This window comes from Meleagris gallopavo, chromosome 4 (assembly GCF_000146605.3).
Source record: "Meleagris gallopavo isolate NT-WF06-2002-E0010 breed Aviagen turkey brand Nicholas breeding stock chromosome 4, Turkey_5.1, whole genome shotgun sequence".
NCBI lineage: Eukaryota > Metazoa > Chordata > Aves > Galliformes > Phasianidae > Meleagris > Meleagris gallopavo.
In genome coordinates, this window is record NC_015014.2 from 38,605,988 (window position 1) to 38,629,983 (window position 23,996).

General features: G+C 37.6%; 1 long non-coding RNA gene across 3 annotated transcripts in view; it reads left to right on the forward strand.

Annotated features, from left to right (window-relative positions):
- LOC116216568 overlaps window positions 1-23,996 on the forward strand; it is a 114,279-nt gene that overhangs the window by 28,728 nt on the left and 61,555 nt on the right. The gene's annotated exons all lie outside the window — the stretch shown is intronic.

The window sequence follows — 23,996 nt, forward strand, 5'->3', positions numbered from 1 at the left end:
CAGCACAGGTAAATTGCCTTCACCTGTGCTCCCGTGGCTGACTCATTGCTCGCCTCAGGTGATCAATCAGAGGTTCAGGCCGTGATTCAGCAGCCCCATAAACTATGACAGTGTTTTGGTGTGAGCCATGCCTGCTGTTAAAAATTCCCTGCATTCAGATCTGTACAAATGTTCTTCCTTCAGTTTGTCTCTAGGATTGCACAGAAAACTGAGCCTGAAATTTGTGATGCAGGAAGAGCAGGTTGACCTGTTTAGCTAATCCCACACGTTATGCACCTCTGGGAGAGATTGATCCCTGTCCAGTAGATTTGTCATTCACCTTAGACTGAGTCTGCTCTGTTGAGTAGGCTTGAGTGGAAATGCTCTATAAACAAGCTGTAATGAGGAAAAATGACCCTGCATCTCTGCCAGCTTCCAGGTGCTTTTCATTGCTCTCCAGCCTGGGTCTCACACTAGCCCAGGCCAACCACACCATCTCTCTCCTACTAAGGCTTCAGAAGCAGGGAAGCATCCTTTCATCAGTGCCACTTCTTTCTGTTTGGATAATTACCCCACAGGGTACTATGCCAGGTGGAGTTGTCTCCAGGACTGGGCAGGTACCGAGGCAGCTGACCTCACACTGGTCAGAGATGACTCCTGCCTTCCCAAGGAAAGGGCTTGCTGCCTTACTTGCACCTTGTGTGTGGAACTAATGGCTTTGGGAGTCATTGCACAACTAGGTTATTCCTTTTCACCAGGATCTGTCATGGCTGGGATTGGCCTGAGGGAGCATGACTCATTGCATTCTACATCTTCTTGAAGGGAGGTTGTGATGAGGAGAGGCTTGATCTCTTCTCCCAGCCAACAAACCGAGGGACCCGAGGAAATGGCCACAAGTTGTGCCAGGTTTAGATTAGACGTTAGGAAAAACTTTTTCTCTCAGAGAGTGGTCAGCACTGAAATGGCCTGCCCAGGGAGGTGGTGGAGTCACTGTCCTTGGCAGTGTTCAAGAGGCATCTGGATGAGGAGCTACAAGATATGGTTTAGTGCTTGTGGCAGCAATGGTAAAGGGCGGACAGTATAACTAGATGATCTTGTAGGTCCTTTCCAACCTTGTAATCCTATGATTCTATGACTAATGTCCTGGTGGTAGGCAAGACTTTGGGGAAATTCATATATAGAATTTACATGTAATTATTGCAATCATGTTGTTCATTTTGTGCTTATTTAAAATAGGTTTTTAGATCTTTGTAGTCATGTTTAAAGAAAGCTTATCTGAACTGTTCAAACAAGCAGATCTCACAACTGCAAAAAAAATGTCAGAAAATCCAGAAGCTAAGGTCTGTACAGGGGCACGTTATTTGAAAAAGAGCCCGCCAGCCATTCCTGCTGAGTTTACGTGCAAGGAAAAGAAACTGGGCTCCTGCTGAGCAGTGCTGTGCTGTCCATGCCCTCAGATGTCCAAGAAAGCTGCAGGCAGTGAGGTGAGGCAAAGTGGCATTGCCCGGCTGGGCTGTGGGACTGGGCAGCTCTGTACAGCTGTGCTTGTGAAGCCCATTTGCTTGCTGCTGAGAGCACTTCCAGAGATCATAAATAATAGCTACATGACTATTTACAAACTTCTGCATATTCTCTTCACCATCCATCCAAACTACTTAACCTCAACATGTGAAGCTAATGGGGAGTATACCTTGCTACTCCTTTGCTTTAAAAAATTCCCTCTGATAGCTAATTGAGGCTGATTTATACATATCTTAACCATTATAATAAATTACAACAGTTACAGTTCTTAAAACACAACAGAAACCTGTACAAAATAAGATGGTCAGTATTATAAAATCATCAGACTGGATATTTTTTCAAAGTGACCTAAAGAGGAACCTGAGATTTTATGAGGACTTGGACGTATAAAAGTTACCCTTTTTAATACAAGAACACACTTTGTCATCTGATTTATAATCCTGGATCACATTTCCAGCCACTTTGCACTATGTTAAATTGTTAAAATAGCTTTTAAAAGCTGTCTACAGTAGGATTTGAAAGTACCTTGTAATGGTCAGAGGATCAAACAATTTCTACAGGAGTAAAACAGCAGAACAGTTGTGAGAGGGTGGGAGAATAGTTAAAAATGCCTGTGGTTTTGTCTAGAAATGAAGTAATGGAGTACTTGTGTGTGTGTGTGTATGAATTCATCCTATTAATGAGATGTAAAAACTGTGATACTTGAGAGGGGAAGGCAGGAAGTTTAGAAAAAAAATTTCTCCTATAAATCACACGGAAGGGTCTTTTTTGCATTGTGAAACTCGAAGGTTTATGGGTACTGTAAGCACACAGAAAAATAAAAGGAATTGGAACCAGGATGTTAATAAGGTTTGATCATGGAGGGAAGAAAAAAAAGAAGAGGGGAGAGAGAGAGAGGAGAAATATAATAATGTCTTGAATTTGAATAACATGTTAGCTAACAGCAATGGAAAGAAACATCAATTCAGAGGGAAGGAATGCAGCCAAAATTGCATTACTGAATATGAATCATAGAATAGCTAGAGAGCAAGCTACGTAAGGAAGTAGCAATGACAACAAAAGACTACACACTTTACAAGGATTCTGCCAGAGAATAACTTATCTATTTCTATAGTTTTTCTACCAGTGTAATATAATTCAGATCTTTCAGAACAAAATAAATATCTAGCTAGAAATTATGACATTTGAAAACAATTTTTTAATATGACTTTGGTTTTACAATCAGCCTTGGCTACACTGATGCACACGCATACTTGCTTCACTTTCCTAGATCATCTATCATGTCAAGAAAAGATGTAAGGTTCATATAGGACTGCCTTCTGTACATATATATTCTGTTTATATCTTTTGTGCCTTTTCCATCAGAAGTAATTCTATAGCTTTGCAAAATTTTGCAGATTTGCACAACATGCCCAAAATACTAAAGTGAGATATTTGTTTTTTTTTTTTTATTCATATTTAATTTCTCCCCTATTTCTCATTACATAAGATTTCACTTTTCCTTCCTAACTTTTATCATGCTTATGAAGGCCATTTTGGTGCTGCTTTTAATCTATTTGATTGCTCGAGCTCAGCATGCCTTATCATAGCTCTCACTAAAATGTTCAGCATTTTTTCCCTAAGACACAGCTTGTTTTTGTCAATCAGTTCTTTTTTCCATTCTCATCTGTAGATTCTCTGCTGACTCCTGGTGCCTTACTTGATGCTATTACTCACCCACTTACATTTCTTTTCTTTCTGTAAGCATCAGATTCTAGTCTGTTTTATACCTTTCACGCTGTTCATTTTCATGGTAAAATCACAAATTAGTTCTCCCAAAACAACAGCCATGGAAGAATTAAAGTTTAATATTATCAAATTGCTTCCTTTTTTCCAGTCCCTTGGCAAAAGGAATTGAAAGTTCTTGTTGCAACTTTCAAAATGTAAATTACACTGGAGTTGACAAATACAAGTACTTAATTACCTTTTAATTTCACAGAATAATTTAGTCTCAGATTTTTCATTTACAAGGTTCTTAACCTGGATGCCAATTATTTTTCATATAACCAGCTGATAAACATCCACTACAAATGACTCTTAAAGACCATCCGCTGGTGGCTATGAGAGACTGAGGGAAGCTCCTCTGAAAGAACCCGTGTTAAGCCAGGTGATTATTATAGGTTATATTGCTGAAAGTATCTTTCCTGTTGAGTATCACTGAGACTAGGGCAGCAATTCAGAGCTATCTACCCAGCATTGTGTATCCATAGCAGTGAATTAAATGGGGCTAGGTACCCTTCTCGCATGCTGGAATTGGATTATGGTGACTATTACACTGACTGAGGTGACCCAGCCTGAGCTTGTGCTATCCTCAATGTGCAGTTTGCGTAATGGTATTCTGTAATGTTAGTTATATGATAATAATATAATAAGTAAAATAATAATAATATTAGTAACATAAACTTAATTGTTCACAGTGGGCATCTGTCTCAGATCTCCCCCAGGTTTCTTGCAAAATTAAGACAGCTGAGTAAATCAGTTTTAAAATTTGGAATATCTAAAATGATGTGAATCTTTTGCTGTATGCCACCAGCATAGTGTCTTTATGTTATTGCCACAGATACAGAGTTGAACCTTCATGTGCCTCAAGGACAGCTAATCAGCTCATTTCAATACAGGACTGGGAAAAATCCTAACATAGATGTAGCATAGCTAGTAGGGAACTGACAAGCAAACTGGGGAACTAAATTACTTTCCTGAGGAGCCACATCCATGAAGGTTTCAGGTCTGGTACCCAGACTCTTGTCTGTACAAAGCTGTTGAACTTTGCTAGCTAAGCACCTTATTTAACAGGAAAGAAAACCTGTTTTAGGAAAAGGAGCATTTAATTGGCCAGGAATTAGGGCAAGTATATCTTTCAATTGTGCTTTCTCTTTCGTTGCTTAAGAAGTTCCAGACTGTTAGGCTAGCTAAGTGCAGCAACTCCAAGGTGGGCTTGCAGCAGGAGCAGGCCAGGGCTAAGGGCTGCGGTGCCACTAGGGCAGGGCGCCTGGCTGCTCTCTTGCATCCTGTGCTGCTTGGCAGTGGTGCTCACCAGCTTACATGTAGCTCACCTACTCCATCACTTTCTGAGCTAAAAGCTCTGAGTCTGCAGCAGCATGCCTAATGTCTACAGTCCGGGTGCATGCAGAAGTGTCTAGCTCTAGGTGCGTGAACAATCTTGTTGTCTCAAAGAGTACTTTTCCTGCATTTGGAATAAGGCATTTGCTTGTGCCTGTGGCTGAAGGGTGCCAGAATCCTGCTTCTGTAGTCACACTATGTTACATCTGTCTTTGATGCCTACTGCTATTTCCAGAGGAAGAGTTTGCAAACACTGGGCCAGATTCAAATATGTTTATTCATGCTAGGTATCATGAATGCTGCCTTGCTCTGTCAGCATTTCCTTTCACTCGCACGGGGCTCTTTGCAGAGCAGCTCTGCTTGATGTTAGTACCAACATCAGAGGCTGGTAGCAATGCCTGTGAGACCATGCAAATCCCTGTCTGAGCCACTGAGCTCTGGCAGCGCTAAACCAGACTTAGTATGAAGCTCCCTGCTACTAAGTGCAATGCATAATAATATTCACAGTACAAGATGCACAGTATTACTTTCCAGTTTCACGCCATTACTAGTAATTAAAGGATAATGGTAATCATTTGCCAGTTTATGGGACAATAATCTTGTTCCCAAAGGGAAAAAGCTCAAGACCAAGGGAAGCAAATAATTGGGAAGAAAAATAGGGAGGATATTGTTCTTAGTGCTATAAGAAGAAATAGTCAACCCAGATGTTTCTGTATTTTCAGTTTAAAGGTAACAAACTACCTATTAGGAGGAAAAACATCCATCCTTCTGTTGATTTGCTTTTATCCTATTGTGCTTTCAGGGCTGAATTAATAAATTCTTTACCTGGAAAGTTTATAATCCTCTTTATTGAGGTTAATACTTTAGAAAAAGTCTGGTTGTCTATATGTATAAGATAGTCATTCAGCCTCTAAAACTGGAGCTACTGGAACAAAGTCAACAATGAAACTACTTTTCTTCATGCTGATGTAGGCATGGTTTTAACAACCCACAGACTTCTTCCTTAGTTTTCAAATTGCTTGTAGTTACTTTGTTGTAGATAATAACATCATTTGGAAAGTAATGGTTTTGAAGTAGTTAAGAGGGAATATACTGGAGTGCTTTGATGCTGTTACCACTCACAACTAAGTGCTGTCTATCCAGAAGAGACACAAAAAACTCAGAGACAAGTAGCAATCCAAAGCTAGTATTATTTAACGAAGAAATTAAGAGGGAAGGGAAAGAGGCCCTGAACAGAAGCTGAGCAAAATAAATAGTTATCTTGCCAAAGACATTCTCAGTGAAATGAAATTTAAGATAATATATAGTAATGGAAATCAGAGTCATTCAATGAAAAAGACCTAGGAACATCTTCCTTTCCAGATGGGAAAGTCAAAGTGAAAATGAAGGTCACAAACTGAACTATGCATGTTAATTAGATCAGTTTCAGCAGCTATAGTATTCTTTTTCAATCCTTGTAGGAAAAACCAATAATCTTACTCTCACCACTGAAGGCATATACGAACCACCCTCCTCGCCCCTCCTTGTACCCTTCCCTTCCCCCCCCCCAAAAAAAAAATCCAAAACAGTAACAAAAAAACCCTACAACAAAGTCCACTAAGAGCTTTGACCTAAAAAGGCATAGTGAGCAATTAAGAAATAGTCCCTGCTTGTGTAGTGACGTGAGTTTTCCTGGGGTCCCACTCCACATTTTTGGCTGTGTGCTCAACAGATTGAAGCATTACTTTCTCTCATATTTGCATGTGAAAATGCTCTCTTGAGTCTACAGACATATACCAATTTGTCTGTTACCCCTAAGAAATAGGTTGTAAGAAACAGAAAATTCCTCGGGCAAGGTGGAGTTCAGAACTTGTGAAATTAATTTTTGGATGGACAACAATACTTGGAGAAGTTACATGTGAAACTGGGTAGAGTGCAGATGCACTTAGTTGTGAGCAGTAACAGCATCAAAAAATTTCTAGTGGGAGAAAAATGGAGAAAACAGATTAGCTCTGTATCACGTCTGCCCCAAGCTGTTGCCCTCTGAAATACCTTATAGTTGGAATGAAAAAACAGTTGAGATGGAGGAGGGACAGGGGATAAAACAAATAGGGCTTCTTCCCTTCCAGACTTCCAGGCTATCCAAATTGAAAGATGTTTTAGTGCTTAGCGGATGAAGAGAAATATCTAAAGTGGAAAAGTCTTTGTTCATATGGCCAGAACTACAAGAGAAAGCATGTGTAAAAACATAGATTTAGCTTCCAAGTCATACCCTTGCAAGAAATCACTAGATTTTAAACCTTTATCTTCATTATCCAAAGTTGTTCATAAATATATTAACCTTAAAAAAATAAAAAAAAAAGTCTGCATCCAAAATGACTGAGGAATCCTTTTGGCGTCTGTGAGATGAAACAACTCAGGCTTCCTCAGCGACATCATCCCAGCAGCTGCAGAGGCCAGTGCAAAATTTAAACTAAGTAAATAACTACTGGATGATTCCAGCCTGTTCCTCAAATGTTCCCTATCTTTTTATGTTGCATTAATCCACTGTAAAATCCCAGCTATGTAAAGGGTATGGGGTTGGGCACCAAATATGCAATTGTGGGCACATTTTCTGGCAAGAAATGTTCTGGCAATGAGGATTTAATTCTTTTTACACTTACTGCAATTATGAGGTCTAAATATTCAGCCTTCTTATTGTTCCTTTCCAGTCATTGTATTTTAAATACTTGTGATATCAGGAGAGACAGACACAGAAAATACAGCTTCATGTAATCTATCCCCCCATTCAGTTCATGCCATAGTAAATATTCAGGCAGAGTCAATTATAGAAGTAGAAGGGAAAGAATTAAAACCTAATGAAAGTTAATCAAAGAGAAGAACTTCCTTCAGGCTCCCCATGCATGTCTGTAGTTTGTCTGTCATTTATAATGCTGCAGCCTCTGGTTCATAGTCAAGCTGTAATTCTGCCAGTTAATGTATCCAATTAACCCCACTAATGAGCTAATCAACAGTGTAAAATCTGTGTAAAATCACTGAGGGTGTATGATGAATGGGAAATGCACTGAACTCTCCTGGTATAAAAAGTGCTTTATTGCACTTGTTAAAGTGGCACTGTCTTCTCCCTCTCTAAAGGGTAATTTATCACTAGGGTCTGTAACAGTGCCATACCCTGATAAGGGAGAGGTGGCAATAAAGCCATCATAAAATGATTACTCAGGAATGCAGAGCAATTAAAGTGTCTCTGCATATCAAGCTCATAGACTAGAAAGCAAAAGTGGTATTTTTTGGTGTAAGATGTTGATAAAGGACAAGGCATTGCTTGAAGGTGATCCACAGCTTTAGAAGCAAGCACCATTCTAATATAAATATTTCAGTTAGAGGTAAATAATCTACTGAACATTGCTGGTAGTGACCTGGAAACTATTTGCAACTTGATACTGTCTTTTTTCAATATGAGAAATATTTGCTGCAACAATAATCTTACAAATTTGAGTTAAATGGTTTGACTAGGACAGTAATCCTTATCCCAAATAAGCATAGCAAAAGCTAGCTGAGACAAAAGATTCGTATGAAGCTACTTTTTCTTTCTTGCAGTGTTTTTTCAATATCCTTACCATTTTTCTTTTAGCATCTCTCTTTGTTGAGAAACATGTTACAGAGAAGTAACACAGGTGACAAAAGAAAGGAAGGAAAGTAAACTGAAAAGCTGACATGACAAAAAGTTGATAAGTAACAGATAATAAATACTGAATAAGTCCTCTTACTTCTGGAAAACAAAACAAACTTTACTGAGTATAGCGGTAAGGCAAACTGTCACAGGAGTTTGGGAAATTATTTAAATGGAAACACGTAAGTTGGAGCCAGCTATCAGAAATTTTTATAGATAATGAATTTCGTGCTTACCTTCTGCAAGGAATGGATTTCATGGATGGCTAGAGATCCAAACTGTTCAACAAATAAAGCTTAAATTATTAAATTTCCCATGTAACCAGAAAACTTCCCTTCCATGAATTTAAAAAAAAAAGAAAGAGAAGCAATAGTAGCAAGGGTTGTCTGGATTGTTGACAGATACGTACAGCTCTACTTGGTCTTTATATTACAGGACCAAGAAAGACTGCAAACCCTATAATTTCATTTTAGAGTTTAGAGTCCAAATGAGCCATTTTCAAAAGAATTTTAAAAAGCAGTGTTTGTCAAAGGATTCCACCAAGAGAGAAACTGCAGGGCATTTTATCTTGTGGTCTAAGTGCTGAGTCTTCAGAGTAGTTTTATTCGCTATTTTTTTTAACTCACTGTCACACTTCTACAAAATAACAGAGAAAGAGTTGCCTAGAACATGGCTATACTCTGTTGGTTTGATTGTGTTTCAGGATGTGAGGACATGTGCTAAACGTAACTCTGTAGGACAGTAGTGTCCTCCTACCATTTTCCCACACTTTTTATCTTGTCTTACCTTCAAAAGGAGGAAAGGCAATAGAGTGAGGAGACAAAGAAACTGTGCAGCTACCTGGGGAAGACTGGGCATTTTGCATCACCACCTTGGAGCACCCTATGGGTACTCCACCCCAGTGGGATGGTGGGGAAAGGACTCAGGAGTAGAAGAGACATGGGGACTTGAGAAAGTCAGGGGAGACCCTGATTGCCTGTAGGTGGTTCAGAGTTAGAAGAGGAGACACACAAAAGTTGGGTGGAACGTCATGAGAATGGGAGCTAACAGAGGGCTTGGGGGAGAATGAAGACAGGAGATGGCCATTAGGGCAACAAGCTGCAGGAGGGATGGGGTGTCTGGAAAGCAAAATGAAGCTGTCAGTTCTGAAGAGGCATTGGTAAAAAACAGGTGTAGTATTAAGAAATTGTTATAAGGTGAGAGAGAACTTAAATGGAGAGGAATATCATAGTTTTCAAGGTAATTATTATGTTTTTTCTTTTCTACAGAGACTTTTACAGAATAACAGGGATCTGTATCTTCCAATTTCCCTATTGCTTCACCTTCTCCCTGCCTCAAAATTTGCTGGTAGAGTTATCTAATTTTCTGTACTTCTCAGACTTTGTATTGCTTTTTATCAAGAAAAATATCAAGAGAAGTTATCAAGAAAAACATTGTGTATACATACAGTCCTTTATCTGACTGGCACATAGAATTGAGAGAAATTTGCAGATTAGTTCTGCAACTAATTAGTTCTGCAACTATTGTGAACTATTAGTAGTAGTAGTGCTATTGGGTTTCAAGCAGTGGATCACTACAGTGACTCAACACAGTTCACATTTCTTCATAATTTTCTGGTCTGCAGACTCAGAAAGTAAAATGCTTTTAATTACTCAGCTCCCATTTAGAAGATTTAGATGCAACTCCAAGGGAAGGAAATAGAAAGGGAGATGTGCATTCTGATGCCTCTGGGGCAAGTGATGTACACTCACTTTGGATAAGCAGACGCCAGCACTGCTACTGAGCCTATGGCTGGTACTGTTCTGTGCTTCCACTTCATCAGATGGATAAGATGCTCCAGAAAAAGACTATCTGTTGTTTTTGTTTTTCTTTCTTTTCTGAGTTAGTTGTTTAAGCCAAGCTTTTTCCTCACTCTTTTTCTTTGTATGGCATAAGAAACTGGTACACAGAGGCTGAGGAATAATCTGCCTGTGGCAAGGTGAGAGTAGGATGCTGCCTTTCAGCATCAGTGCCAACTTGTTCTTCCTTAGCAATGGATGCGAAACAGCCAATGCATATGCCCGAAGCAAGCTACATCCAGAACATTACCTCTGCAAAAATGTAATGTAAAAAATTGCTGTCAGCCACTAGTCATACAGGAAAGGTTTCACAAATACTACAGCGTGTTTCATATCAAGCTTAAAAAATACCATGGCATTGCACCTGCCTACCTGAGAAAATGCTTGCTTACTGAAAAAAAAAACCACCAAAAAACAACAAATATCAGTCTGCATTGGGGGGTTCAATCAAATGAACTAAAATTATTTTTTTTTTCTTTCTTTTTTCCAATGAACACAAAACTGCAGAAAGACTGCGTACCAATGTAATGTATTTACAGTCAGGTAAATCCAGCCTGGATTTATGTGTAGTGGTAAATAAACCACTTCCCTGCAAAGTTGTCTCAGACATCAGACAAACATAAACGTAAAAATATTCTCTTAAAGTTCCCTTTTACCTAGAGTTACAGTGAGAACCATATTTGTATGCTTGAGGATAGGAAATGTCATATTGATAGATGAGTTGTAAGTCTCCCTCTTCCTGCACTGGAGAACCAATTCTGCTTTCACCTCAACTCTGCTGAATTGAATGCCATTGGATTGATATAAATGAGAGCAGAAGGGCAGCTTGGGAGTGGCTTTCATAATCAACAAAATAATATAATACAAAGCTGAATTTTCCATATTGGTCAGAATCAATTAAGGTGGAATGTTCTGCTACTGGAAGTATGATGTTTGCAAACCCCTGTGCAGAGTCTATATTCATTTTCCTTTCTGGGAAGTTTCAGTTTTTACCAGAACATATATATGAATTGCATTCTACTGAGTAGAAATAGAACTCTTATTCATATTTTATGAAGTAGCCATTTAGGAGGTATTCTGTATTTTTGTACAAGTTTCAAGTATATTTTCCGCTATATATTTAACTCCTTTATATCCATAAATCTTATCTTAGATAATACTTTCCTTTGAATATTGCAAGTAATGGGGCAACAAAATTGCTGCAGGGTCACCTGTTGATATTGGGGATTATCCATATTTCAGGCTCAGCAGTGCACAGATATACACTGATTAGTATAAATGTTACCAACTGTAATTTTCCTTTCTCTTTGTGTCTACCTATTTCATATCTGAACTCTTTGTGCAGTCCACCAGAAGCATTAAATTGGAACGTGGGCAGCATCTCACATCCTGTTTTATATGGGAAAATAACTACACATTAGACTCAGTGTAGACCAGCAGTACTCAGCCATCCAAGGTTAGTATCCATACTAGAAAAAGAAAAAAGAAAATCTGCCATTCCAGCATTCCTAAATTTCAAGGATCAGTACCTGGACTGAACATATTTATTTTCAACATGTGGATTTTTTTGAATCAAGCATTTGGAATTAGCACAGTGTGATATAAATTGCTAACAGGAAAGATCCTGTGAAATCCTTCTTACTTTTGGATTGTTTCTGCATTCCGTTTGAGAGTTATCCCAAAACTGACCATGCTTCATTGGCATTTTACTGGAAACAAAAATTTGACAGCTATTTCTTCCTCTGATACTATTCATAATTTTGAGGTAGGATAATTTAGGGACATGCTTTTTCAAAATGATTATTAAAGCCTTTCACCTGAAACTGTATTAAAGTAAAAAGTTGAATCCATCTTTCTGCTTCTTTAGCCATTTCCCTTGATTTAGCTCAAAACACAAAGATGCCTGAGGTTCTTTTATGACCTAGCCCATTAAAGAACCATGGGTCAGACTCTACGTTATGTTCCCAGTATTCCTACATGGTTCAAGTTCAAGCTTACTCTAGGACTTTGGCTATCACAATAAGGAGTTAATTAGAATATATGTTTATTCTGTAAAGAGATCAGTGTGTAGTTGCAGAAATTTTTCTTTCCCTACAACTCATTATAAGCTGATATGCAGAGTCAAACCTGGAGAGAAGGTAAGCAGTGTGAAATTATATGTGAGTTATTAGTAATTTCTAATAGGAAGAAAAGACCTGACAAAGACTATAAATTAAATGACTGTAATAATCACAAAGAGATGCATTACTTGGGATTTATTTCAGCATATTTGTGATACTCTGTAATGGGAGAGCCAACTTTTAACTCAGCAAGAAAGCATGTGCTTACTCATTAATAGTATTTCTTCTTGACTTTAAATTCCTTCATATTCATACAGCGATGTCAATATTACACTAGTAGCACAGCTTTTTATTATAAAAATGCTTGTCTAAACCCACCCATTGAACTACAGTTCCCAAAGCGTAAAACAGATTATGTCTATTCTCAGACCTTTATCTATTCATCTTTTTTTACTGAATTTCAAGAAGGCATAATGGCAAATTTCAAATCCTGTTGTAATAGCAAAAGGGTATCTGAAGAAAAACAAAAGAAAAGAATAACATGCTACACTATGCACAAAAAGCGTGGAAAACTATTTGGAGATCTAATTACACTAGACTTATCTGCCTGCTAGAAGTTTTAATTCTGCTTTGATCTAATTGTCTTTTTTACAGCTGATTTTCAGATTATAGTATCTCTTTCCATGTGCATATATTCTGAGAACAGTGCTGCCTAACTTGTTTGACAAAGCAAGATCATGTAGATAAGACTGACAACAGATTTGAATATGTTAAAGAAAATAATTGTATTATATACAGCTAACTGTTCTCAGGATCCCGCACAGATTTCTAAAAGGACTGGGTGGGTGAATGTGTGTGTGTGATGCACAAATACTCCAAACCTGAGTATAAAGGATAGCCTTTTCTCTAAGAAGAAGGATACATAAATACCAAAAAAAGAGACTAGATGAGGGCCATTACTGTAACTAAGGAGCCAAGACCTGAGAGGAAACTGGAATGAATAGCTAGAAGAAGACTTAAGAAAGGTTGTGACTAGAAACATTTGAATGAGTCTGAACAAGCGTATGATTATTAAAAGCTCTATGCTTGAAGCATATACATGAAAAAGGAAGTGTGGAAAGTACTTGTGTTGTTATATATCAAATTTCATCATAAGCCAGCTTTGGTTTATATATACAGGTATGAAAGAATGAGCTACCTTACTAGTTACAGAGAAACTGTTCCAAGGCATGTGGCTCTAGGCAGCCCTGGTTGTGTAGGAGATTGGACCAGGTGACTGCCAGAGGATATCCTGCCAACCTCAGCCCTTCTGTAATCCTGTGAAGTCATAGTTTAGTGCCAGATGTTGTGAATTAGAAGGAGGAATTAGGCAGCATCTTGGTCTTTCAGAACCATGTGAAATGATGCACGCATTCCTTTAGATATAACTGATTTAACAGATCCTGATTTCCATAATGCAAGAAAATGATTTGTAAACACGGTGATTCCTACAGCTGAAGAAAACATAATACAAACACTGAGTTTCAATGATCTTCAAACAAAATGAAAAGAATCTCAAAAATTATACAATATTTCTATAGTATGTGTAGAGAACATGCAAGTTACTCTGACTTGCATCTTTCCTGAGAACAGTTGTATTTACAGCCTAGAAAGAGCCAGTAACATTTATCTCTGCAGCCCACAATGGATCTTATAAAATAGATGCCAGTAACATGTTGGGTTTTTTTTGGTATGATGATTAGTATAAAAAAGAACATTCCCAATTTGATTATGTACGTGTTCAGAATTTACAGAGATATGTGATAGTAATCTTTGTAGAAGGAATAATAATAAATATGTACATGTATATGTGAGAGCTAACAATGCAGTAGGGATTGTATCAACATGTAGGCAGGGTGTTGTTTCTGACCACAGCAGCTTTGCATATAACTTGTTCTTGTTCTGACACAGTTTCTCCCTTCCTTTTGGTTCCCCTTCCTCATTTTCCAAGATGATTGGTCACAGATGTCCATCAGAAAAGCAGTGCACTGGCCAGCATCAGTGATTTTTAGGCCTTTTTCAGTCTGAAAGTAGAGTTTGATGATTCAAGGCATCTCTTTACAAGCATTTTAATTCTTAATTACTATGGCTTTTTTTAGGAAAATAAACATTTTCATAGGAGAATGCCTAGGAACTGTAGATGAGCTAATGGCACTATTGACATAATTCATAAACAGAATAGTTGATTACCTCTTGTGGAACTAAGCCAATGAATATTCATAGTTCCCTTGGTATGGAGCTGGCATATTTCAGCTAATTAATTCTTCTGCTTTGGTGATGCATATGCACACTTTTTATATGATACCAAGGTAGATTTAATTGAGATTTGACAGATAATACCGCAGACAGTTTGCAAACAAACAACGTAGACTCTGCTGTCATTTCCATAAATGAAAGTATGACTTAATAGAAATCTGTACAAAAATTGTCATCCCATTTCAGAGGGGCCTAAAATTCACTTTCATATGACATGTTTCAGTTAGAGAAAGACTGGGGAGAAATATGTCTTTTGAGGTAACATTACTTATTTCAAAAGAAGAGGCAAGTTTCTACTCCTCAGAGTGTTTCTAAATTTTGTTGATATTGACATTGCCCTCTTTGTTGAACATATTTGAGAATAACGTTCAGCTTTTGAATTAAAGTTTTAAGATATCATTTTCCTTTGCAAATCCTGGATGCAAGCCAAGGTAAAAGATCTGAAATTGAGTGTCTTTCTCAAGTAGTTTCTTTTTTAGCTTCCTGTCGTCTGTTGCTGGGAGCACACATAGGTGTTGGTAAGGATCAGAGCCTGATGTAATGTCCTGGTCCCAGTGTTGCTGACAATGGAGACTTGGATACCTAACAGCATGCGCTGAGATTGGTTTTGGGGTGTACACTCACGTGTCCTTTCAAGAGCTTTGCCACCTTGCCTCAGTACCAGTATGCTATGCTATGCTATGATCCATGACTGGATTTTGGTTCACTGCAAAGTCTGGACACAGCTGAGGTGTCTACTGAGGCCATCATGAGGAGCTTTTGTAGTCTGAATCTAGAGGTACTCCAATATCAGTCAGAGGAAATTGATACAGGTGATGTGCTACTCTATTTTCATGGAGCTCTTTCCTGCTGTCACTTCTCTGCCAGAATAATTTATTTCATTCCTCCCATAGCTGAAGGATCAAAATTTCAGTTCAGTGCCACAGTGTTCTCGCATCAGTAGGGCACATCAATCCATTTGCTGCTGTTGATTTATTGTTCTCTGCCTATCAAAATGATAACGTACTCATTTGCAGCCTTAAATTACATGTCTTTCTTTCTTCTGTTTTTTACTTCATCCTATAACCTTATCCAGCAAAATGGCATTTTCCCATGCATCTCCTCCATGTCTGTATTTGTGGAGGAGAATTATGAGAGTCCACCAGCTGCAACAGCACCTTTAGTTCTAATACAATCCTGACTCTATTGAATCCTGTCCATTTCTCTGACCCATGATGCTAACACTTTCTGTAATAATGCTATCTAAGTGTGGAGTGTGGGTGATTTTAGAGTTGGTTATGAAAAAGTCAGTATTTTGGACCCACTCGGTGTCATGTGGGGCTGGAATTCATCTAGAGAAATCACACAGATGAAGATTTAAGGGAATAAACGTTATTCCCTCAGTATATAGTGGGAAAATGTTTCCATGCTGTAAGACATCCACAGGAATATTTGTATCAGTTCAGATGTGTTGCTGAAAAACAAATCACAGTGCCTATTAAAAAAACACCCCATCCCACACTCTGCAACAGGTTGATGTACAGTTTCATCAATGTTAGATACTGTATTCAAGTATGTGGTTCTCTTAATTCAAGTAAACATGTCTGCCTAATTCAATCTTGAGCACTTTTCTGAAACCTACCTAGATGCATCACCTAAGGAATTTGTGGCTTTACTTATAACCCAAATGATGAAGTTCTGAGTCTTATTATATTTCCAATCTCAGCCATTAAAATTTTGCTCAATTTGATGAAAAACATTTCTATTGTTCATGTTCTGAAATTGCATTATTTCTGTGCATACCTTCTAATCTGCTCTGAAGCACATTTAAGTCTATGAAGCTCTAGGATAATACTACGACCTGTTATAATCCTTCCAGTATAGGAGTTTTTATGTTCTTGGTATATCTTAGTAATTTATCAAATAAAGAATATCAGGTGAAACTTGAACTCTTTAAAAATTGAACTACACATTCATTTTATTTTTCATGAAAGTAACAGAAGGACTGTTCATGTTCTCCTTCAGTAATTTTTGAATGCATTTAAAAAATGATGAGTCTTTTTCCTCTTCATTCTTGGTTTTTTTGTGTTTTTTTTTCTGTCTTTGAAGCTCTAAAAAACCCCAACTAATTCCATAATGAAATCTCTGTAAAGCAAAGAAGTTGAAGCTAATTATATCTTACCTACATGATGGTTTTACCATAAATGCCTGGCTATTATCGTAACTGCCAATCAGATCATTTAATATAAATCTTGTTTAATAATGACCTTCAGTGGATTTTGAAATAGCAGTATATCAAAAGTATTCAGAAAATAATCTATTTTTTAAATGCTATAGCTGTATCAGACCTCTTTTTCTGTTGTCAATGTGCTTCAGGGATCAAAAGTAATTTAGTATTTAAGAGGATGCAGTTCAGAATTTTTCAAGAAATTGAGTTTCGCATGGGATTTAGCATGAAGTGTTTCCTTGCCTTCTGGTAGTAATAGGTGACAGCGGCACCAGGGAGAATCTTCTGATAGGCTTTTAACATTTATTAACATTTTTCCCTTAGGGTAGTAAAAAAAAAAATCTGCAATTTATTATTTTTTGTTTTCTAAATGAGGACTATAGCCCTAGGTTTATGCTACATGCATACCAGCAAGGGCATCCCAGTTCAGGGGAGATGACAAGAAGATGTATCCATAGATGTGTAATTCCTACTTCAATGAAGTGTTCTATGAGCAATCTGAATACCCATTTTACTTCTGAGCCTTTGAGCCTCATGGGATGAGTTTTGTGCTTTTATAATGCCTTCTCTTTAATTATTGTAAGCACCAAAATTATCAGGTAGCAGTACCGTAATGACCTTAGGCATTTTTAACACTGCAATTTAAAAAGAAATAATGAATTTGAGTGTGGCATGACAATATAAGAATTTTAATGATGTTTCTGTATTGATAAAACTACATATTTATAGTAATGAAAGGTAACACTGTATCTCTCCAACCCCTTACAATTATTTGGGCTAGCATTAGCTTTTAGCGATATGATTCTCAAACACAGATTTTTATATACACCAGGGCACAATCCACTTTTGTCTAGTTTAATCTGTCTCACAGGAGACCCCCCTGACCTGCTTGCTTGGAAAACTGAGAAAATAAAAACTCGCTTGCTCGTCTTGTGACCCAGAGTCAGAAATCAAATTGCAGTATCACTCAGTAGTGCTAACGTTCACTTTCAAGAAGCCACGTATTTTAAAGGCTCTGTCCTAAGTCTCTCTTAGAAGGTGAGACCAGAAACTAGTAACTCATAAATAAAACAAATAAGGTTACTTGTATGCTGCCACTCCAAGTTAATGAAGATGCCTAACGGTGTTGTTTCAGCTTTAGTTTTCCCTTATGTGCCCAGGTAGTAACTTTGCAGAAGTCATTGGAATTACAGGAGAAGGAAATAGACACACACAGGAAGAGAATTATACAGTGTACTTCTTGAGTACTGTGTTTTCTATTTGCATTACAGACGAACAGTGAATACAGTGACTACTGTCAGGTCGCTTGCAATATTCTGATTTGGTTTTCACCTATTCTGCCTAATCTGTGTAATGAGAATGAAGTATGATTTTTTTAGCTTGCTAATAAAATATTCCTTTTGTGGTAATTAGGGTATATTGAAAGATACTGCCATACTGGTAGCGTGTCCACCATCAAGTCAGCTTGATCTGAAGCCCCATCTGCCCGTTAAAGAAGAGCTAGAAATATTTTCCCTTGCTCCCTGTGGGAGCACTAACGCCAGTTGGTAGATCAGTTCCAGAATAAACCACAGTTTTTTTTCCTGTAGAATTTAAATGTCAGATTCCCATCCTCTTGATTTTATGGAGGTAAACACATTCCACAGTAGGAATTAGTAAAACTATTTACAAAGTAAAAGAATGACATGTATAAGGGTATCAGATTCTAACCATCTAGCACTAAATACTTAAAAGTGAGATCAACATGAAATTCTCTTTTGCCATCAAGTGGCTATTTTTCTGTAACCTTCTTAAAAGTTGTTACATGCTAGAAACAAAAAAAGTAAATAAAACAAGAAAAGTCATTAAGTTGCATTATAATTGCTTTTAACATTAATAGCATTCCCTGGATCTGAAACCACCACTGTTATTTAAAGCTTGACCTCTTTCATCTGGCAATAACTTATCCCCTTGAGCTAGAAGGTAACACGGTCAATTATACTTCAGAACTGCTTTTACAGGAGTCTTGGCCTTCGTAATACAGATTCAAGGAAATTGATGATGTTTACCTTAGTTTACTTTTGCATTAGTGAGACAAGTGACTGCATATATACTGTTTAAATCAAAGATGAGAAAAGAATGTGTTTCTTGATGTACTAAATGAGCTTCTAGGACATTCTTCTTAACACTCTTTACTTATTTGAGTGCCACTTGCATTTGAGTGCCACTTTTCTAATCATTACTGTTTCAGCACTTTGTGCCATTTGATCTGGAAGTGCTAAAGTCCTTTTTTCTGCATGTTCTAGACAACAACATTGAATATGTACATGTATGTGTGTTTAATGACCAGTAAAAAATAATGTTTGATATCAATTGAGGATTGAAATGTTGTGCAAGGCTACAGAAATATGAAATATTTGCCATGGGGTAGATGTTAATGGAAAAGCTTATCAGGACGTTGAGTTTAGATCTCATGAGAAGATCCATCTCTTGTGTTTACTAAATGCTAGGATACTCATTTCAGTGTCTGGATGGATGTGAGTAAGACTAACATATTAAGAATAGTTAAAGCTAATCATCAAATGCTAGGTCTGGGTGATGGATTTGAAATGAGCAAGTTAACGGAGTGTTGTTTTTATCACAGATATGCATGATGGGCAGACTGTACTGTTTGTGCTAAAAATGATTTATATATTAATTCTTGACTTCTTTATTGTAATTATTAACTTGTACTCAATGTTAAAACTTAATATCTATCATACCTCCCTGCATTAAGTTCACTGCTCCACTCTCACAGAATAGTGTGATGTGAAAATACGAGTTAAAATCTTTTCTGCACACTATGCCCTCAAAATGTTAGTGTATCCTCCATACTTCATTGCCCCAAACTCTGCAGGTGAAGTTTAGGCCTTTCTATATGCTGACAAATTCCCTAAACTGATCATCAGGTTTAAAACTTCAATAAAAGTGCCCAAAAGCTGAAATGAACAGCTCACTTGAGATCCACAGGTTAGCTTCTGAGTGTGGAGAGCTATAGGAAAAGATCACTGGTTTCTCAGCCATGTTGAAAAATGATCACAGCTTTTTTTTATGAAAAAGGCTTCTGTGAATTCATACAAGCAACAATATATTTGTAGTCACTTATCAACAGTGCATTTCACTTCTTCCCTGGGTACAAAACACACTTTAAAAAAAAAAAAAAAAAAAAAACCTATGCAGTGAATTTGGGTATTAACTAAATCAATCCTGTATGTGCACTGTGAATATGGAAGAGCAGTGCATTTATGCTGTGTTAAGCACAGTTAAGTCCTTGTGACTTAAGTCCTACAATATGTGTTATAGAAGGAATTGACAGACACCTCTCCTTGCAGACTGGTGTGACTATTTGAAATATGACAAAGACTTTCACTAACTCTCAACCATGTTTCCTACCTCTTTCCACTTATCTGGAACTTTTCCTTTTGTTCCCCACAGGATGAAATGTGGGGTATTGTTACTCAGAGTTACTGTCTATGAAAGAACCCAGAAATCTCCTTTCCTCTGCTGTTCTGCAGCACAGGCTCGGGAGAGCTTCTTGCTCAGGGCTGTGGGAGCTACAAGGTAGCTATTTCTCAGTTTCTTTTTTGTTAAAAAATTAGAGCACCTTCTTTCTCTGTACCCTACTAAAAGCCTGCAACTCTTGATGCACAGTGTAAAAAGGTTATTGTCCAAACGCAAGGCAGCAATAGGCAATGCCTGGTTTGTATATGCCTTCTTTTAATATAAAAGCTTAAGAGCAGATAACAGTCCGTAAAACTACACACACTAGCTAGGTAACCTTAGCAACCTCACTCTTACAAGGTATGATCATACAGTTGCTAAGGCATTGATGAGTAGTAGTAGTTGCCTGTAGGCTTGGTTCTGCAGGTGGAGATGGGAACACTTCACTCTTCCAGTCACCTGTAGGATCACAGATGGATCCCACAAAGTGGAAAGGAACCCTTCCTGTCTTTCTGATAATCTTCAAAAAGCCAAGATGTGTGTGGGAAGCAGCCAGGGCTCAATTGAGACAGCAAAGATAATTTACCTTTGGTAGAAGAAAAGAGGATTTTCATGAGAAATGAAAACACTGTGGGAAGCATCTAAGTGGGAGTACAGAAGTGTTTTCTTTTTGCAAATTCATGTTCTAGTTTGTAGAAGATATTAGGCTTCAAACGGTGACTAAAAAGAAGGCAAGATCCAACAGAAATAGGAGAACATTTTCTGGAGGCTTCTTTAGAAAGTTGAAGCAACTGGCAGCCTTCAAATGTAGTCACTTTCTGCTTCTGGGGACAGTAGTTTTCAAAGCTATTAAACTCAGCCATATCCCAGGACATTGAAAATAAACACTAGGCTTTGAAACTTTTGAAAGATTATTATTATTATTTTTTTAATGTAAGAAATCTTGTCTCCTACTCCTGAAGAGAGTAAAAGGGTTTCCAGGAAATGTTGTCACCAGCCAAGATTTAAAAAAAATCCAGTCTCCCTTGGAGTTGGACTGCTTTTCCACGTGTCTTTAGAGTGATTTCAACCATGATTAAGATTTCCAATTATATTCTAGCAGGAAGGATAAAGCACATCAGTGAAAGCAGAACCAAACTGCAAAGCAACCTGAGGGCAATAAAGAAACCACTCCACAGGGAATGAGGAATATATTTGCTATTAAAATATAAGCTGTTATGAACTGACTTTCAGTTCTGCTTCTCAGAGAAAAATGCACATTCCTCTCCTCCTTTTAATCTAGAAGGAACTGAGACACTAAGCATTGAAATGACTTAGGGAGAGGACAAATGCAGTGAAACAAATCAAAGACTTGGAGCATAAAGAGATGACATTTGCTATGGAGAACTTTCAGAAACATGTTGGAAGGAAATACTTAGTGGTAAAGACAGAGGATATTTCTAATTTGCTTTAATTTTTTGACTGCAACAAAATTGATCATTTCAGTATTACAAAAATATTTTGTTTTCATTTTGATTTCTGTAATACAGGAATGGGATTTAAAAAATTTTTGATGAGAATGTAATGAAATTCTTTATTCAGAAAAAACACTTCTGTATGACACTTTGACATTAAAATTCCCACTTTTTTTTCTCTCTGAAATAATGGTCAGCAAAATCATTGGTTCAACAAAGTATATTTAGTTTTGTCAGAACCATATTTTCCAGCAGAAAATGGTTCACTTAATTTTTTTTCTGACCAGCTCAATTTCAAAGCCATATATCTAGACTACCCTTCTGTTAATGCAGAATTGTCCCCTGCAGTATATTTTACCAGTGCTTTGTCCAGTCTTGCTATAAATGTCTCAGACAATGAGACTCCCACTGAAAGATTACTCCATAGCCTAATAGATCTGTCAGAAAGATTTTCCTGAAACACAGACTATATTTTCCTTGTCTTAATTTGGGATGTCGCGAAGAAGCTCATGAAATGCAAGTGTAGTAAATCACTTGAACCAGATGGTATTCATCAGGGGGTTCTGAAAGAAATAAAGTGCGAAACAGGGAAGATACTGGTAATAAATCATTAAAAATAGCAGCTGTTCCCTTTAAAAAGGAAAATCCAGCCTGATGCCTATACTTAGTATAAAAGTTATTATACTGTTTTAACTGAATAACAGAGCAAGTTGAAGAGTTGTAGCCTGATGGGCTTAATCTCGGCTTTAAGGAAATCTACTAACAATCTGAGTACAATCCAAGTATTAAATGATTATGATTTTAGAGCAAACTGTGGTATCCCCACAGGGATAAATAATGGCTCTCTAATCTGAGAAAAATCTTTGGAAGAAAAACACCCTTGATTGTTTTGGAAGTTCCTGTCCAGATAAACTTACAACTGAATAGCTTTAGCTCAGCTGTTAAAAACTTCAGAAAAGGTAAATGAGTCTCCAAAAGAGGGGCTTATTGAGAGGGAATTTGATGTTGCTAAACTGGGTACTGTGAATGAAGGCTCCTAATGCTAGCAGAAGGTAACTTGTGGGAAGGGAGTAGGGAAGACGTTTATCACAACAGGTATCCTATGCCTTGGTAGTTGTCTGTTATTATCCAATTTTAATTTTTTTTTAAATATGATGCATTTACATTACAATAGGTAAGGTGAAGGAAATGCGCCTTGGGAATGGAGTGAAAACAAGCCAAGATTTTTGATGGTCCCTAGGCCTGGTGGCAGTCCTGCATTTTCCATGGGCTCCAAAAGAATCCTTTATCTCAACCAGCAACCATATGAAATTCAATGCATCCTGCTCTACTTTGGATAAATTTTCTATCAGCCAAATTTAAATAACAAACAAACCTCTCCCTGTGAAGTCTGTGTGAATTATCTCTTAGGAAGCTGAAAACATAGCACAAGAAGGGCATATTTCTGTTTTCTTAAGTAGGAGGTAATTATATTACAAAGCAGGAGTAAGAGAAATTGGTATTTCCATATAGAGATGAATAATTACATTTATTGTTATTCAGATCTTATCTCCAGTTGTCAGAAATTTAGCAGTTATTCCTGGGGCCTGAGCCACCTGTTGAGAAAACCTCACTGATCAGTGTCGCATGAGCAAGTTACAGGAACAAAATTGCAAGTAGTGAGAGTGGAAAAAATGTCACAAAAGGAGGAGCACACACTGCAAAAAGCTTCTGGGAGATATTTAAAAAACCAAAGAGTGCTAATAGCTTTAAAGTAATTATTCATCTGGCTCCTTTGGGAAAGGAAAGATAAATATTTCCTTTCCACTATGTTACCACGTTGCCTCTGTGGTCCTTTTGGATTACCTCCCTTTAGGTCTTCTTGTTGTCTCTCTCCACCTTGTCCTTGCTAGGCTCACACCAGGAGAACCAGGCAACAAGGGTATCTTCAAAACCTCACGCCTAACACTAGTTTTGTCTACATTGGCATTCCCCACAAAGGCCTGGCTCGTATCGTACTGCTTACATTTCTCTTCTACATTTGAGTTCAGAGTCCAAACTCTTACAGACAGTACAGTGGAGTCCCTGTGATGGAGGAAGCTCTGTTTCCTACAGATTACTCACAGAGATATATACAAAGGGCTAGTTTATTCTTACTGAAATGTCTGGAGAAGAAGGAAGTCTTGCAGATACTGAATATACTGAATATATCCAAAGCTTTCCTCAAACAGTCCTGAAAGGGTGCCTCTATAGAGCCAGCACTGGCACTATTCCTACAACAGGAATTTGAACTGTGGTTATTTTGACCTCAAAACTGCCAGCTGAGGGAGTGGATAACTCTACCTGGTCAAGCATTGCTACTAATTCTTTTTTTTAAGTCATATCATCTTAACTTGAAACATATCTAGAAGCTCTTCTCATTATAAAGTCTGAAATTTATGGTTGGTTTTTTTTTTT